This window comes from Bidens hawaiensis, unplaced genomic scaffold, assembly GCF_021521415.1.
Source record: "Bidens hawaiensis isolate Kalapana, Puna unplaced genomic scaffold, B.hawaiensis_p1.1 tig00002866_1, whole genome shotgun sequence".
Lineage (NCBI taxonomy): Eukaryota > Viridiplantae > Streptophyta > Magnoliopsida > Asterales > Asteraceae > Bidens > Bidens hawaiensis.
Window position 1 is genome coordinate 1,420,386 of NW_027491154.1, and position 16,610 is coordinate 1,436,995.

Genomic DNA, 16,610 nt, shown 5'->3' on the forward strand with positions numbered 1-16,610 from the left:
GTTTTTAACTTTATATGTTAGCCCAACCCCCCTCCTCTCTTCACACACACACACAATATATGATGTTACAAATATATTTTTTAAGTGGTTTGAAAATTAAAACTATATTAAAATCTTGAATGTAGTATTTAGTATTTGAAGTTGTTATTTAAGGTGAACTTTTTGAGATAATGGGTATCTTAATCGGATAAATTTTAATTATATAAGATTTTAAACGGCCACGAATAGTAAGTAACGAGTATCCGACAAGTATGATGCTCAATTTTTTCTATAGTAAAAATTTTAGTTTCGCATATGATAAATTGTCATTCCTAAGTACTAACAACAACAATTCATAATTTTTGTAGGTATGAAAAATATGAATGTTTATATATTGAAATGAAGTAAAAAACGAACTTAATTATGCTATTTAAACACTATTAATTTGTACTCTATAGAGTTTTACATAAAATTACATAAAACAATTCACTTACCATAATTTTGGTTTTAGCCTTGGCAATTAAATACCTTTAGTCACTTCTCTTTATTTATAAAAACAAATTGCATAATTAAAAAGGAAATAAGCCTTGTTCCAAAGACATCATGATGAAGTCATGAAAGTGCACTAAGTCCTTCGCTTGATTAATTAGGTTACCCTCCCACTTTAATGCCGTTTTACTTATTCTATCCTTTTAACCAAACTTATATAACAACTTTTTTATATTTACATTCATTACTGACTAATAAGACTTGAACATTCATCACTTCATGAAAATATCTTTAAAGTTTTTTATACCACTAAGTTAAAGGCTCTTTAACACACAAGCGGATTTGATGCTTTTCAAACTATATCCGTAAATCTTGAGTGTGGTGCGTGGGTTTAGTTCGGTTCATTTATTGTATAATTATTTATTATATAACTAGTTTTTATCCCTCGTATTACTGGGGTTATTTTGTATTATTTGTTTCTAATATTTATTTATTTTTTGAATTTTTATTTTTTTTATTGTATGAAAGTTAATAATATACTTATGGTTTGATAATAAATTGTTTCACAAATAAATGAGATGTTATAACATGGTTTAAAAGATATATGGGTTTGATGAGACTCAAGACCCTTTTATTTTTTTATTATAAAATTGGTTTTTTAATTATAAATAATATATATCATTTTTTAAATAAATCATATATTAATTTTAGTATATCCTTACTTTATAGGATTTTTATATCAAATATTTAGGGAGATTAGTTTTTAATTTATTGAGATGTTATAACCCGTTTAAGAAAAATCTGGGTTTGATGAGACCCATACCCGTGAATTCGGGTCAAATGCATGAGAAACCTAAATTTAAAAATCAAGCAAATCTGGTGACTCCAAAAAAAGGGGGAGCGACCACATCGCGACACGTAGGATTTTATGTTTTCATTTATATATATATATACTAGTTTTTGTCCCCCGTATTACGGGGGTTGTTTTACATTACTCATTTTTATTATTTATATACTTTTTTGAGTTTAATTTTTTTATTGTCAAGAAATTTATAATATACTTAAAGTTTGATGATAAAAGGGTTTCACAAATAACTAAGATGTTATAACCCGGTTAAAAAGTTATCTGGGTTTGATGAGACCCAAGACCCGTTTTTTTTACTATAAAATTGTTTCTTAATTATAAATAATATATTTTAAAAAAAATCATATAATAAGTTTTAGTATATCCTACTTTATAGGATTTTCACATCAATAATTTGGTGAGAATAATTTTTAATTTAATGAGATGTTATAACCCGTTTAAGAAATATCTGGGTTTGGTAAAACACATACCTGTGAATTCGGGTCAAATTACGGGGGTTGTTTTATATTGTTTAATCTAATATTTATTTATTTTTTTAATTTATATTTTTTATTGTATGAAAGTTAATAATATACTCATGGTTTAATGATAAATTGTTTCACAAATAAATGAGATGTTATAACATGGTTTAAAAGTTATATGGTTTTGATGAGACTCAAGACCCGTTTATTTTTTTACTATGAAATTGGTTTTTTAATTATAAATAATATTTATGAAAGTTAATAACATACTTATGGTTTGATGAGACCCAAGACCCGTTTATTTTTTTTTACTATCAAATTGGTTTTTTAATTTAAATAATATATATATATATATATATATATATATATATATCTTTTTTAAAATAAATAAGATATTATTTTTTTATTATATCCTATTTTATAGGATTTTTACATAAATAATTTGGTGAGAATAATTTTTAATTTAATGAGATGTTATAACCCGTTTAAGGAATATCTGGGTTTGGTAAGACCCATACCCGTGAATTCGGGTCAAATGCTTGAGAAGCCACTATTTAAAAATCAAGCAAATCTGGTGACTCCAAAAAAGGGGAGCGACCACATCGCGACACGTAGGATTTTTGTGTCTTCGTTTATATATATTATAGATATATTATATATATATATATATATATAAATAGTTATTTTCTTATTATGAATATAAAAAAGTACAATTTAGTTTTGCAACAACCCAAATCTCTTGAAAATAAGGGTGCAAACGAGTCGAGCTGTTCGTGAGCTACACGAGATCGGCTCGCCAAAAAGTTCGAATGAGCTTAGCTTAATCGAGCCCGAGCTCGAGCCTAAAAGTAAGCTCGCTTAATATACGAGCCCGAGCCCGAGCTTCACTTATCGAGCTCGAGCCGGCTCGCGAGCCCAAACGAGCCTGCCATTTATATAAGTTTTTGAAATATATATTTATAATTATTAATTAATATATATATATATATATATATATATAGTGTTATAAAAAATAAATAAAATTAATTAAATAATATATATTATTTAATACAGAAAATTATAATACAAAAAAAATATATAAAAGTAATTATATTATTTAAAAAATAACTTATAAATGGTAAACTAGCCGAGCTCGAGCTTGAAAATCTATTCACGAGCCGAGCTCGAGCTTTAGAAATAGAGCTCGAAACGAGTCGAGCTCGAACCTGGTCGAGCTCGGGCTTAACTCGACTCGGCTCGTTTGCACCCAACGGTTAAATTTATGGCCACATTATGAAACTAGATTTCAGTTTAAGGCTTTGAGTTCCTTCTCAATTATACAAGGAACTATGGAAATAAGGAGTTAAAACCCTAATGACAACTAGTAACCACCACCATCTTCTCTTTTTATTTTTCTTCACCAAATTCTAATGAAAGAAATGAGAGTGCCCTTCAGAGAGAAAGCTTGGTTCTTGCTCAAGATCATGGCTTTCTTGCTTGTTAGGTTGCCCGGTATACATAAGCGGGAAAACCCATTGGTCTTATGTGTCTTCCTGCATGGCATCCATCACGCGAGGCGTCTCTCTGAAACTCTCCCCTCCAAAATAAAATGGCCATGCTGACCTGAGAGTACTAACCACCGTCAGTATGGTCATTCTTCCATTAACCAATCAATTTTTCCCCATTTTTTGAATCTTTTTATTATTAAATATGAAATGATGGAGAATGGTGTATTTCCTTGATTGAAGGGTGATATTGAATGATGGGAGAGGGGGGGGGGCCTGAATTAACGCAAACGTAACGAATGAAAGAAATAATGTTGATGGGTGTATACCCCTTAGCCTTATCAAGAGGGAACACCCATGTGGAGATTTAAACTCAATTATGGATGGAAATGTTCCATAAATGTGATTATTAATATATATTAAAAACCAATTTTTCACATACTCACTAAATCAACTGTTCGTTAACTTTGAATATGAATCATATGTTTTTAACTTTTTTTTTATTTTGCTTCACTTGGTGAATATGAAACACACGTTTCTAACTTTTTTTTCTTCTTATTTTGCTTCACTTGATATGCATAGAGTTCTTTTTTTGCTTTAGAGAGGTTTAATATTTAAGCTGGCTTGTGATATTTGTTCATTATATTAAACATGTTGCTAAATACATTATCACAAAGTTTGTATTTTAACATAACCCTTCAAAGATTTCTAAGCTTTTTAAAAGTTATAAACATATAAAATTTTCTTATTTCTGGTAGTCACTAGATGTGTTTGGTGTCAAAACTTTTGTAAATAGTCTATCGTTAACGATACCAAACGATTATAATTGTGTAGTTTTGTTATATAGTCGAATCATGTGTCACGAACTATAAGACAAAGCATACGTCCACCATTAGTTTAACTCACTAGAATGTCCGCGCGCCACAACGCGCTAGTACAAAAACTTGTTACTATAAAATATTATTATATTTGCATAATAGTAAAATCATTTATATGTTCCCGTTTAATCAAGTTTGATTTATCAAGCCGGCCATTTAAGCTTGTTTATTAAACCATATTTAATTTAGGGGTTATGCTTGTGCTTATTTACTAAACGAACTTTATCAATTAACTTTTTAGCTTGATTTAATCTTTTTAACAAGCCGATATTAAAAGGCTTATCTAACGAGTAACGACTTAGCTAATACTCGTGGATATTATAATTGTCCGTGGCCGGGTTTTATATACTTGTGAAAACATTTTGACCACTTGCACATTTATCGTAGACCGGAAATAGCACTTCTTTGATTTTTTCTCCTAGTGCTTTTAATATCTTATGGTATTGTTACGACACTCACCTTTATTTCAAACAACATACAGGAGTCTGATTCAAGAATACTTCAATTAAATAAAGATGGGTAAATAACTTGCTCACCAGTTAAATTGTTAAAAACTCAAATTAGCTCGAGTTAATATGTTCAAGATAACCAACTAGGGTTGCATTATCAAGCGAAATACAATATGAATGTAGGTCGTTTGATACAATAGAAGATCATAGGGGCTACTAAATAAGTTATAAACCATGTACAATATCACCCTTTATTTCTTCTATTTTTTTCTTAGTTGGTGGCTTTATTTCTTATTTTATTTCGTTTTTCTATATTGATATATAGTTTGATATCATGTATTTTAGATTTATATAACTATTGTTAATTTATTATTTGAAACTTGGATCAGACGTGGTAATTGAATAGAGTGAGTTTGACTCATAGTTGTATTGGCGTAGTTGGTTGGACTAGCAATCGGTTATTGAACATCGCTACAATTGTGTGTTACAACGTGACTTATATGTCTTGCATGTTACGACATGACCTCGAACTACATTAAACATTTAGTTAGTAAATTTAACTAAGTGGCAAGTGTTTTAGAAAAAGAAAAAACAGAAAAAAGGCAAGAAAAATTAACAATATAAACAATGTATAATTTGGAAAATGGCGTTAAATTAATTCATGTGTGATATCAAGGTATAATTTGGCCAATCAATAACTATTAATTATAGTGTCTATAAATTCAACGTCACGTAGGAATCAGTTGACAAATCAAAAGAATTGGTACTCGTCGTGCGTTAAGTGGTCTTTGAAAGTGGCTAATTAAAATAATCAAGGAACACCAGTTCCTTATATATATTATTAAGCTGATATACAGGTACTTTAATTTCCAATATTATTGTAAGGGTTTTGTTGATAAATATAGGTTTTTTAGAGCTGGGAGTTTTCCTGAAAAGAAAAAATAGTCTCTCTATCTAGGGTTGTAAATAAATCGAATTAATATAAATAAAGTCTTATTCATGTTCGTTCGTTAAGAAGTAATGTTTTCACGAACGGCTTATGAACACTTACCAAACGAGATTTTATGTTCTCGTTTATTCATTAAGGAATTGAACGTGTTCACGAACACAAATAAAATCGACAGAGCCTAGAGATTGAGGTCTTTATATTCATCAATGTGAATAATTAGAAAGAAAGGGGGACAATGCAAAAACAATATGAAAATTTGGTCATATTTTATGTTATGGGTTAATAAATTAAAGACTATAAAATGTTTAGGTAAAAGAAATAAATGTATAAAAACTTTCATGAGCAACATATACAAACGAACATGAACGACGCTCATGAGCAAGTTACTAAACGTTCATGGAACACAATTGAACGGACGAGGTCTCTGTTCATCTTCGTTCGTTTAACTAATCGAATGAAATTTCTTGTTCATGTCTGTTCATTTATTAGACGGACGAACATAAACGAATTTCCTGCTGAATGGTTCACGAGTTGCTCGCTGAACGTTTAGTTCATTTACAGCTATATCTCTATCATTTAGTTTAGGATAGATGCAAGGTTAACGTACATATCACCCTCCCCAAACCATACTAGTGACGTTGTTGGTGGAATTTATTACTAGGTTTGGTTGTTGGTGGTGGTGGGTTTCTTAAAAAATCTATAAACTTTCAATGAAAACGATTTAGTCAATTTGCTTTTTTTTATTGGATCGATTAGGGTTTGCTTTTAGATTGTTTTATGGGTCAAATTTGAGGAGTTTTTATTTACTGAAAGTAGATTATTTTTTAATAAATTGTGTTATTAATTATGAAGCTGAATGAAGTTTGTTTTTCCAATTTTTTTTGCTTACAAGGACAAATATTATTATCTTTAGTCATGCTGAAATTCATAGATAAAAACTTTGTCTAATTCAATTTTACGTAATAACAAATTCATATTCCCCAAACTTAGTCATCAAATGTTATTGCTACAAGCCACTTATAATAAAATATCACGTGCTTTTACCAAGTATAAGTGGTCGCATGAGTTTATTTTCTTTTAAGATTTTGCTTCTATATAACTTTTAAGTAGATAGAGCATAGGTGTTTTATCTTTTACCAAAGGTCTATCCACAATTGCATGCCCCAACGGTATAGATGTTATCCCCCGGTCAAACAACAAGGGTTCGAGCTCACTTGAGTCATGATTTGATGGTATGTGGTAATTTTAGCTGTTAAAAATGTGTTTTATCTTTTCTTTAAAGCCGAATCTAATTATATCGTATAAACTGATAATTTGTTACTTGATTAAAAAAGGGTTGCGTGTAATAATAAAAATAAATTAAGTTATAATAGTTTAAAATCATTAAAACAAATGAAAGATTTGACTGCTTAATTATTAATAAATTACATACCTTTTTCCACAGATAATCTGAAAAAGTCGCACACCATAATGGTCATCCAAAGTCTGGGTTAGGGGAACCAACACCTTGAACCCTTTTACCATTGTGGCACCTACCTTTTGACGTTTTCTTTAATTATTTCAGCCACCACTTACTAACCATGGACTTGAATGACTAGGATGTTCAACTAATATATCACTGTCCCTTTCACCAACATACTATATAATTCATTCACATATATACTTTATATACACGATAAAATTATTTCCTAGTTTGATATATAATCTATATCATATTATATTTTAAGAAGATGAGATTGTGTTTACATTAATTTTCAAAAGTTTAATAGGGTAAATTTTTTTAATGAATTTACTATTACTACTTTTATAATCTTTTACATGCAGTCATGCACGTGCTAATTATGTTATCAAATAAAAGTAACTGAATACTGTTGATTATAAATTCCATAAATTAGTTATTCTATAACTTCAATGTTGTAACTAGTGTATAGCTCGTTTTATATACGGGTGGAAAAACATGTCAACAAACATAATAAATTTAAACAACAAATTCATGCAACACAAAACTTTTTCAAACTTTCGGACCAAAACGTTAACCATTTACATTTTCTAGATATTAAAAGTTAAAAGTTACAATAAGTTAATGTATATCGAACAACCAAAAAATATCAACAAAAGACATAAACATGTTCTTTCATATTAAACCACTATCAACTTTTTCAAACATTCTATCAAAAGAAACTCATTTTACTTTATCACCTGAAAATATAATAAAACAATAGCATCCAAATTAAATATACCATAATAACATATTTAATAATGAGTAACATTTGAACATTAATAAAGTTGTTTTTATTAAATTGTTGTTTTTATTAAATAAAAAATAACATATAACAACAAACAAAGTAAAATGACAACATAAAACATCTTTCTAACTTAAACCATTAAACCAAAAAGATATATCAATAAAAACCTTTTTTTTTGCCGTCGTTTTATAACTAACAAATTTGATACTATTTCAAAACAACCCGTTTTGAAATATTTTCAAAATAGTTACAAAATATAAAAAAATTGGAATTAGTCAACTTCAAAAAATTATGAAATTGTTTTTGATTTTTGACCAATCTTGCAACAAACTTAATATTTTGTTAAATTTGCAAAACTTAAAACGTTTTACAATAAATGAATTCTCAAATAACTTTGGAAAATTAAAAAATTTTATGTTGACTTTGAAAATAATTAAAACTGAAAAAATATGACTAATTAATTTAAAAATAATTACAAAAATGAAAATCAAATCGGTTAATTTGAAAACTTCAAAAAATTATGGAAAGATTTTAAAATGAGTTTAAAATTATGGAGAGTATTAAAACCTTTAAAACTTTTTTGAAAGATTGGTCAAATTTCGAATTTAAAATGAGTTTAAATATGTTAATTAAATTGTATTAAAACCATTAATACAATTTATTAAGTTTCACTATCTTTATTAGTTATTTTAACTAATAAGGATAGTTAAACTTAATAAATTGTATTAATGGGATACTTAAACCTTGTTGCAAGTAAGACTCGAAAATTTATTTAAGTTATAGCTTATTCATTCGGTTTTTTTAACAAATAAGGAAAGTCAAAAGATATAAAATGTAATAATTGGATAATTAGGTTATTATTCCGGTCAAACCACAACTTAATGAATGAGTTTATAAAAATGAAAAAAATTAAAAACATAAAAAAGGGTTGTTCATTTGGTTTTTTTAAAAAAATAAGGAATGTCAAACTTTATAAAGTGTCATAATTGGATTCTTAAATGTGTATAAATCTAAAAATGTAAACTAATATGAATGGTCAAAAACGATTTAATATGAATGATCAAATACTTAAATCGGTCGAAAAATTATTTAAGTTATAACTTATTCATTCGGTTTTTTTAACAAATAAGAAAAGTCAAGAAATATAAATTGTAATAATGGGATAATTATGTTATTATTTCGGCCAAACCACAAATTAAGGAATGAGTTTATAAAAATGGAAAAAGTTAAAACACAAAAAATGGTTGTTCATTCGGTTTTTTAAAAACCTAAGGAATGTCAAACTCTATAAATTGTATTAATGAGATTCTTCAATGTGTATAAATCTAAAAATATAAACTAATATAAGATTGGAAATTATAATGAGATTTTAAATTAGACGGAATATTTTTCACTTAATTGGAAGTTGAAAAAAACAATAGAATAATGATTATATTAATATAGGTAATTTAATGTATATTATAATCTTATAAATGAGGAATATACATGAGTATTAAAAACAAAATATACATCAATATTAAAAAAGTTTAAAAGATACATCTTATTAACTGATGTTCTATCCATGAAATTAGCTTATATGAATCGGAACAATAACCTGAAATGATAAAGTCAAATATTAATAGTCATATTATGGAAGATTTTAATTATAATTTTAAAACCGGAAAATTTGAATGGTCATACCGGAAAAACGAAATAATGATAATGACGATGGTATCTCCGATTTTTATTTAGAAGGTAAAATGAAATATTTCGTACATCAATCGGGACAATAACCTGAAATAATTAAGTTTTGTTATAACATTGATATTATGAATATTTGAATTATTTATAACCGGGAAATTTAAATTGGCCTTACCGAAAAAAGAATAATGATAATGTCCATGGATGAAACTGATTTTTATTTAGAACCTAGAATAACAACATGTAAAAAAACTGAAAAAATATAAAACTTCAAATAAATATAAAACAACCATTGTTATAGGTATAACACATGAATGGAAAAACTTACCGAAAAACGTAAATACGTAGAAATATTACCTTAATCGTCGTTTTTTATTTAGAACCTAAACTAATTTAAAAAAAAAACAGTTAACAATGAAAATAAAGATAAAAAGGTTAGATCTACAATAACCGGAAGAAATATGATGTTGCCGGAAAAAGATATAACCTTGCTGGAAAATCATATAACATTGTTGGCCATTAGAGTATAATATATAACCTTACCGAAAAACGATTAATCTCGATCTACATTACCGGAATATAGAAGATGGTGGATGGTGAAGTTAGTAAGCCTAGATATATATATATATATATATATATTAAAATGATAAGGGTGGAAATTCTAAGGTTTAAATATAGTGTGTGAGATGACACGTGGCAGAATATTAGAGCACATGAGAATGAAAACATGCTGATTGGATTGCACATATGGACAGCCTAGAAGAAGGTCATGTGTCCACATTGTATTGTTTTAATAGTATTTAAAGATTGTTACAATTGATAACGAACTTCCTTTAGAAATCTAATTATGTAAACAATGAATTTTCTGCTTAGCTAAATTCTTAAAATTGATTTTAAATTCTCTAAATTCCCTAAATTCTCAAAATTGAATTTATTTTTCTTATAAACTTTTGTTAAGCGTTTAAATTTATGATACATTATTGCTGCTTGTATTAGTGTGTTGTGTTTCTCGTTGCATCATATGAGCACCTCTTTAGTATAAATGACTTACATGAATCTTTGGTGGGATATATATATATATATATATATATACTTTTATTGTTTAAATTGTATATGTTTTCATCTTATTTATGGACATTGCATGTATTTTATTTTGGTTTATTGGATTATAATAATCCCAACTAAAGGCTATTAGCCAATAATAATCTCAACTGAATTTATCGCTCGCTATTGGTGGTCCCAAATTTAAAAAATTGGCTCTCAGTGCCCCCCCTCGTTTAAAAAAACTTAACAACGTTAACTTTTTTCGAATTTCGAACTGATTTTTTAAGGCTTTTGATCAGAAAGGGGATCCGAGTCAATTGATGTAAAACTTAGCTCAAAATGATGTGCCAAACAGCTTGATTAGTGCTTTAAACTGGGTTTTTGAACTTCCTATAAACAAAATTAATCCGTTTGTAGCACAATTTCAACCAACTAATTTTTACATCAATCGATTCGTATCATTCTTCTGATAAATTCCTAAAATAATCAGTTTGAAATTCAGAAAAAAGTTAACGACGTTAAGTTTTTTTTAACTGGGGACCACTAAGAGCCAATTTTTTTTATAATTTGGGACCTCTAGTGACGTTAAACTCAGTTGAAATTATTATCGACAAACAATCTTTAGTTGGAATTATTAAAATCTAATAAACCTTTTATTTTAGTTAAAGACTGATAGAATAAGTTTGATCTATGAGTAACACCATAGATGAGTGATTAATTTGCTTTTAATTTACTATATAGGTATCACACAATGAAGAAAATGATATTTACTAATTTTTATCTAAACCTAAAATTGTTTTGTTAATTAACTCATATAATATTAATTATGATTAAAGTACTATAATAGTTGTGGTTGCAGCTATAGCTTCAGAAGAACTGAGTTAATTAGTGGCAGTACCGACTGGTGTATATGTATTTAATTTTTAAGGGTGCATGACGATAAAATTTGGTGCCATGTTACATGCCTTTAGAGGCTTAATTGGGACACGGTTGACTTTTAACTAAAAAAGTGCCAAAGCATGAACCTTACCACCCTTTGCAAGCATCCTGTCACTCATAAAACAACACACCAAAAACTAATTATCCTACATCATCACCATAAACTGATAAGTAGTTTGATTAACTAGTTGCAAATTAAATAAATTAGATAGTCACACTTGTTGGATATCAGTTATAGTATAGCTAGTGTCAAAAGGAATGCACGATTTCCATCTCCACAAGCATGCTGTCCAACGATATATGTGTGTGCAGATTCAAGCGCTTAATTAGTTTTCTAGTTACTATTTGAAAACTTGCATATGATTTTCAATACACTTGGTGTTTGTTTATTTTAATGAAGGACAGAAAATAACAATTATATAGCAATTATTTGAGTAAGCTAGCAAGAATTTAAAGATACTTAAAAGAAAAAAAAACTAGGTATAAAAAAACACACCATTTTGCTAATTTGCTCAATCTTGATCTTTCATTTAGGCCTTGTCGGTTATCCACAATAACGAGGTCGCCTTTATCTCATATTCCAGTTCCTTCCAGTACATGTCATTTTTTTGCTGTGTTGAACATGAGATATCGGATATCACATGTTATATGATAAATATGCAAACAAGTTCATGATTATGGGCAATGTTTTGCTTCAAATGTTTAAAGACGACTTCACAACAAAAAACTAGCAAAAATTAACAAGCCGGTTGGATCTATGTAAGAATATGTATCATAAATCATATGAACATTGGTTGGTTCACTAAGATCTAATGACCTATATATATATATATATAAATCACTTGGTTATGCACTAAACCATTACCATATATTTCTGTAACTACATCTCTAAGGTCATGTAATTCATATATGGATCTACGCATATCAAACATTAGTAACTATGTGCTAAAATTGCCAACCATACCCTAAAAGTAAATAATGCATTAGTTGTATCAGTCCTAACTAAAAACTTAATCTCTATAATGATCAACTTGATCTTAATCACCCTACTATAGTAGTAGTTCTCCCATATTTTGGTTTATCAATTCAGACTCTTACCGGACAGACCCTCCAGCGCATGCTGCATAGAGTCTAGACCACACCAACTATACTCTCTCACTGCTTCTATCATCTACTCACACTCAAGTTAGCATTCACGTCTTGGGCAATATCCAGCCGATTATTTATTTATTTTTTTTCCTCGTATTTTAAAGTTTGTAGTGAATACACTTGATATTTAGAGACCTTCGATCTCTACAACATCTAGTCATGCTAAAAACATTTTTTCACGTTTATTGAGGATTACAATCGTTTTATTTGGTTATATCTCTTGTCACGTCGATTTCAAGCACCCTTTTTATTTCCATCATATTAAAAACCTACGAGTTCCACCACCCAAAAGTATGTACGTTGTGATGGTGCTCCAAAGTTAACCCATGACGCCCCAATTTCTACTTGAGTCCATAATCATTTACAAAACATCCTGCTCCTAAATGACCCAACCAAAAAAATAAATAAAAAACTTCCTGCCACTATATGACCCAACCAAAAAAAATTGAACGGCGAATTTTTATTGTTTGTGGGACTTGAACTTCCAACCTTAGTGTTTTAATGGTTTTGTATTTACCAATGAGTCACCAACTCTATTGGCACGACCACACAAAAGTAAACGAGTTGCATTATGCAAGAACAACCATATTCTCTTTGAGATAACGTGGACCCTTCTTTTTCACGCTCATCAACCAAATGCGTATACTACTATTGCCTTCCTCATTAACTGTTTAGCATCTCATAAATCACCCTGCCCTTAAGTTTCTCTTTCACCAAACGTGACTACTCACACTTTCGCACCTACACTCCCTGACATAGTACTCTCTCCAAGTTGTCTATAACAATCGGTTCCTAATGTTTTACACATTATCTATCTGATAGATATTTATTCATATATAGTTTGTATTTTTTATGTCTCGGTTCATGTAAATGTCACTCGTATCACATGGAGCTCTCCGACGCCTTGGATTGATCTAATAATACGAGTATACGACTTTATCCTCAGTTTGCCCTTAAGGAAAGGTGAAACTTATATACTTACTAGAGTTGTGTGCTACCTCGATAAGACTCTGCAATGCGCTAGCTAGTCTCAATCAGTGTTGACCCTCTCTTTCATGGTATTCAACCTTGTTGAAATATTTGAGCATAGTTGGTCTGTTGGTGCTTTGCATTATCTCACTCTTACTAGACCAAAGATCTCACTCTTGCATTATCTCACCCTTCTTTTTCACGCTCATCAACCAAATGCGTATACTACTATTGCCTTCCTCATTAACTGTTTAGCATCTCATAAATCACCCTGCCCTTAAGTTTCTCTTTCACCAAACGTGACTACTCACACTTTCGCACCTACACTCCCTGACATAGTACTCTCTCCAAGTTGTCTATAACAATCGGTTCCTAATGTTTTACACATTATCTATCTGATAGATATTTATTCATATATAGTTTGTATTTTTTATGTCTCGGTTCATGTAAATGTCACTCGTATCACATGGAGCTCTCCGACGCCTTGGATTGATCTAATAATACGAGTATACGACTTTATCCTCAGTTTGCCCTTAAGGAAAGGTGAAACTTATATACTTACTAGAGTTGTGTGCTACCTCGATAAGACTCTGCAATGCGCTAGCTAGTCTCAATCAGTGTTGACCCTCTCTTTCATGGTATTCAACCTTGTTGAAATATTTGAGCATAGTTGGTCTGTTGGTGCTTTGCATTATCTCACTCTTACTAGACCAAAGATCTCTTATTTAATGCGTAAAGGGTCCCAACGCCTTTAATGCTCTAGACTTTCACTGGACTGCAGTTAAACGAACTTTTTGCTACCTTAAGAGGACCATCGCACATTGTCTTACCATTCGTCATTCCATACACCCTTCTTCATGGCTGTGTAGACGCATATTGGGTTGGTTGCCTAGGTGATTATCACTCCACTACCGGATAATGTGTTTTTCTTAAACATAATCTCATCAGTTGGGCTCATAAAAATAGCACACAGTCGCCTGATCAATACTGAGACAGAGTGCAAGGTCTTGCCCACACTACACTAGAGATTGTAAGATTACATCTTTAGTACAGGTTACACTATCTAGTTCACCCACTTATGGTGTTACAATCTTGATGCTACTTATTTAGCAACTAATCAAGTCTTTCACAAGTGTACCAAACATCTAGAGATTGAAATGCACTTCATACGAGACATGGTACTCGTATAGAGACTTCGAGTTCGCTTACTTCCTACCACTCTTCAAATTGTTGACGTGTTTTCCAAGAGATTACTTTTCCACGGCACGATTTGACTCTTTTTTGTCCAAACCTCACGTTGAAGGCCCTCTTTAGCTTGTGAGTAGTGGTGTTTAAAGTCAGATGTCTGAAATTTGGGATAGTTAATTTTACTATCCGAATCTGAAAATCTGGATACCCGAGATTCGGATATCCGAAGGATAATTCGGATTCAGATTTTGGAATATTTTGAATTCGGACTTTTTTGAACACCCTAGACTTGGGCTACTATTGGTTATTTTATCATAGTTGTCATTGTCTAGTAATTATATTTACTAGGGTATATACCCGCGTAATTTATATAACAAATTCAAGCACACAAAACTTCTTCAACTTTCGGATCAAAACGTTAATCATTTACAATGTCTAGATATTAAAAGTTTAAAGTTACAACAAGTTAGTGTACACCAAACCATAAAAAAACATCAACAAAAAGATCTAAACATGTTCTTTCATATTAAACCACCATCAACTTCTTCAAATATTCTAACAAAAAAAAACTCATTTTGTTTCACCACCTGAAAATTTAAAAAAACAATATTATCCAAATTAATATATCATTAAAATAATAACATGTTTAATAATGAAAGCCCGTGTTATACACTGATGGAAGTTATAATAAAAGTAAAAAAATATATCATGTAATACGTAAATTGAGTTATATTATATAATGATTTTTATTTATGACTTTTATAATAAGATTTTGATATATTTATACACTATTATTTATAAACTATAATTTGCAAACCAAACATTGGTGTTTGATTTATTTTAAAACAAAACATTCATACCGATATCATTATACATTTTATGTTTCTAAAATAACTTTTAGAACAAAATGTTGTCACATATGAAAAATGTATTTTTATAACGTTGGAAGAATTGGAGACGAAGACTCAAACAATGATGTAAAATTTCAATATCTTTCAATGGTTAGTAATATGTATCATACGCGTGAAAATTGTATTTATATATATATATATATATATATATATATATATATATATATATAGCGACAATGATAATAATAATAATAATAGTAATATGTATCATATGCGTGAAAATTGTATATATATATATATAGCGACAATAAAAATAATAATAATAATAATAATAATATTTATAAAAACAAATTATTTTATCATAAGGTATTACATTGTTGTTTTTATTAAAATAAAATAACATACAACAACAAATAACGTAAAATGTCAACTTAAAACAGCTTTCTAACTTAATCCATGAAGCCAAAAAGATATATCAATAAAAATTACATCATGACATATGAAGTCATAAAGTCTTGTTTATTAAACAATCATCGAAATAGAAAGAAATGTGTTGTAATTTTTTATACTTACAAAGAAGAAAACTAAAATCATTACAAAATAAATTCAATGCATTGTTAATAAGAGAAATAAAGATACAAATACAATTTACAAACTTATAAATTATAGAGATTATCATTAATAAATAGATAAATATAAGATACATATAAATTTTTCTTTAATACATTGTTTCTGATTAAAATATATTAAATGGACTTTAACCAATAACAATATATGATTGATTATATAAAAATCAAATAAAATACATGAATTGCGAAAAATACATAAATACATGAATAATAACAAAAAGATACATCAATATTAAACAAAAAATAAAATAACTTATCAACAAATCTTCAACCCACGAAATTAGTTATATCAAGTTTGGAACATAACCTGAAATGAGAAAATTAAATATTAATATTAATATCACATAATAAACAAATTACC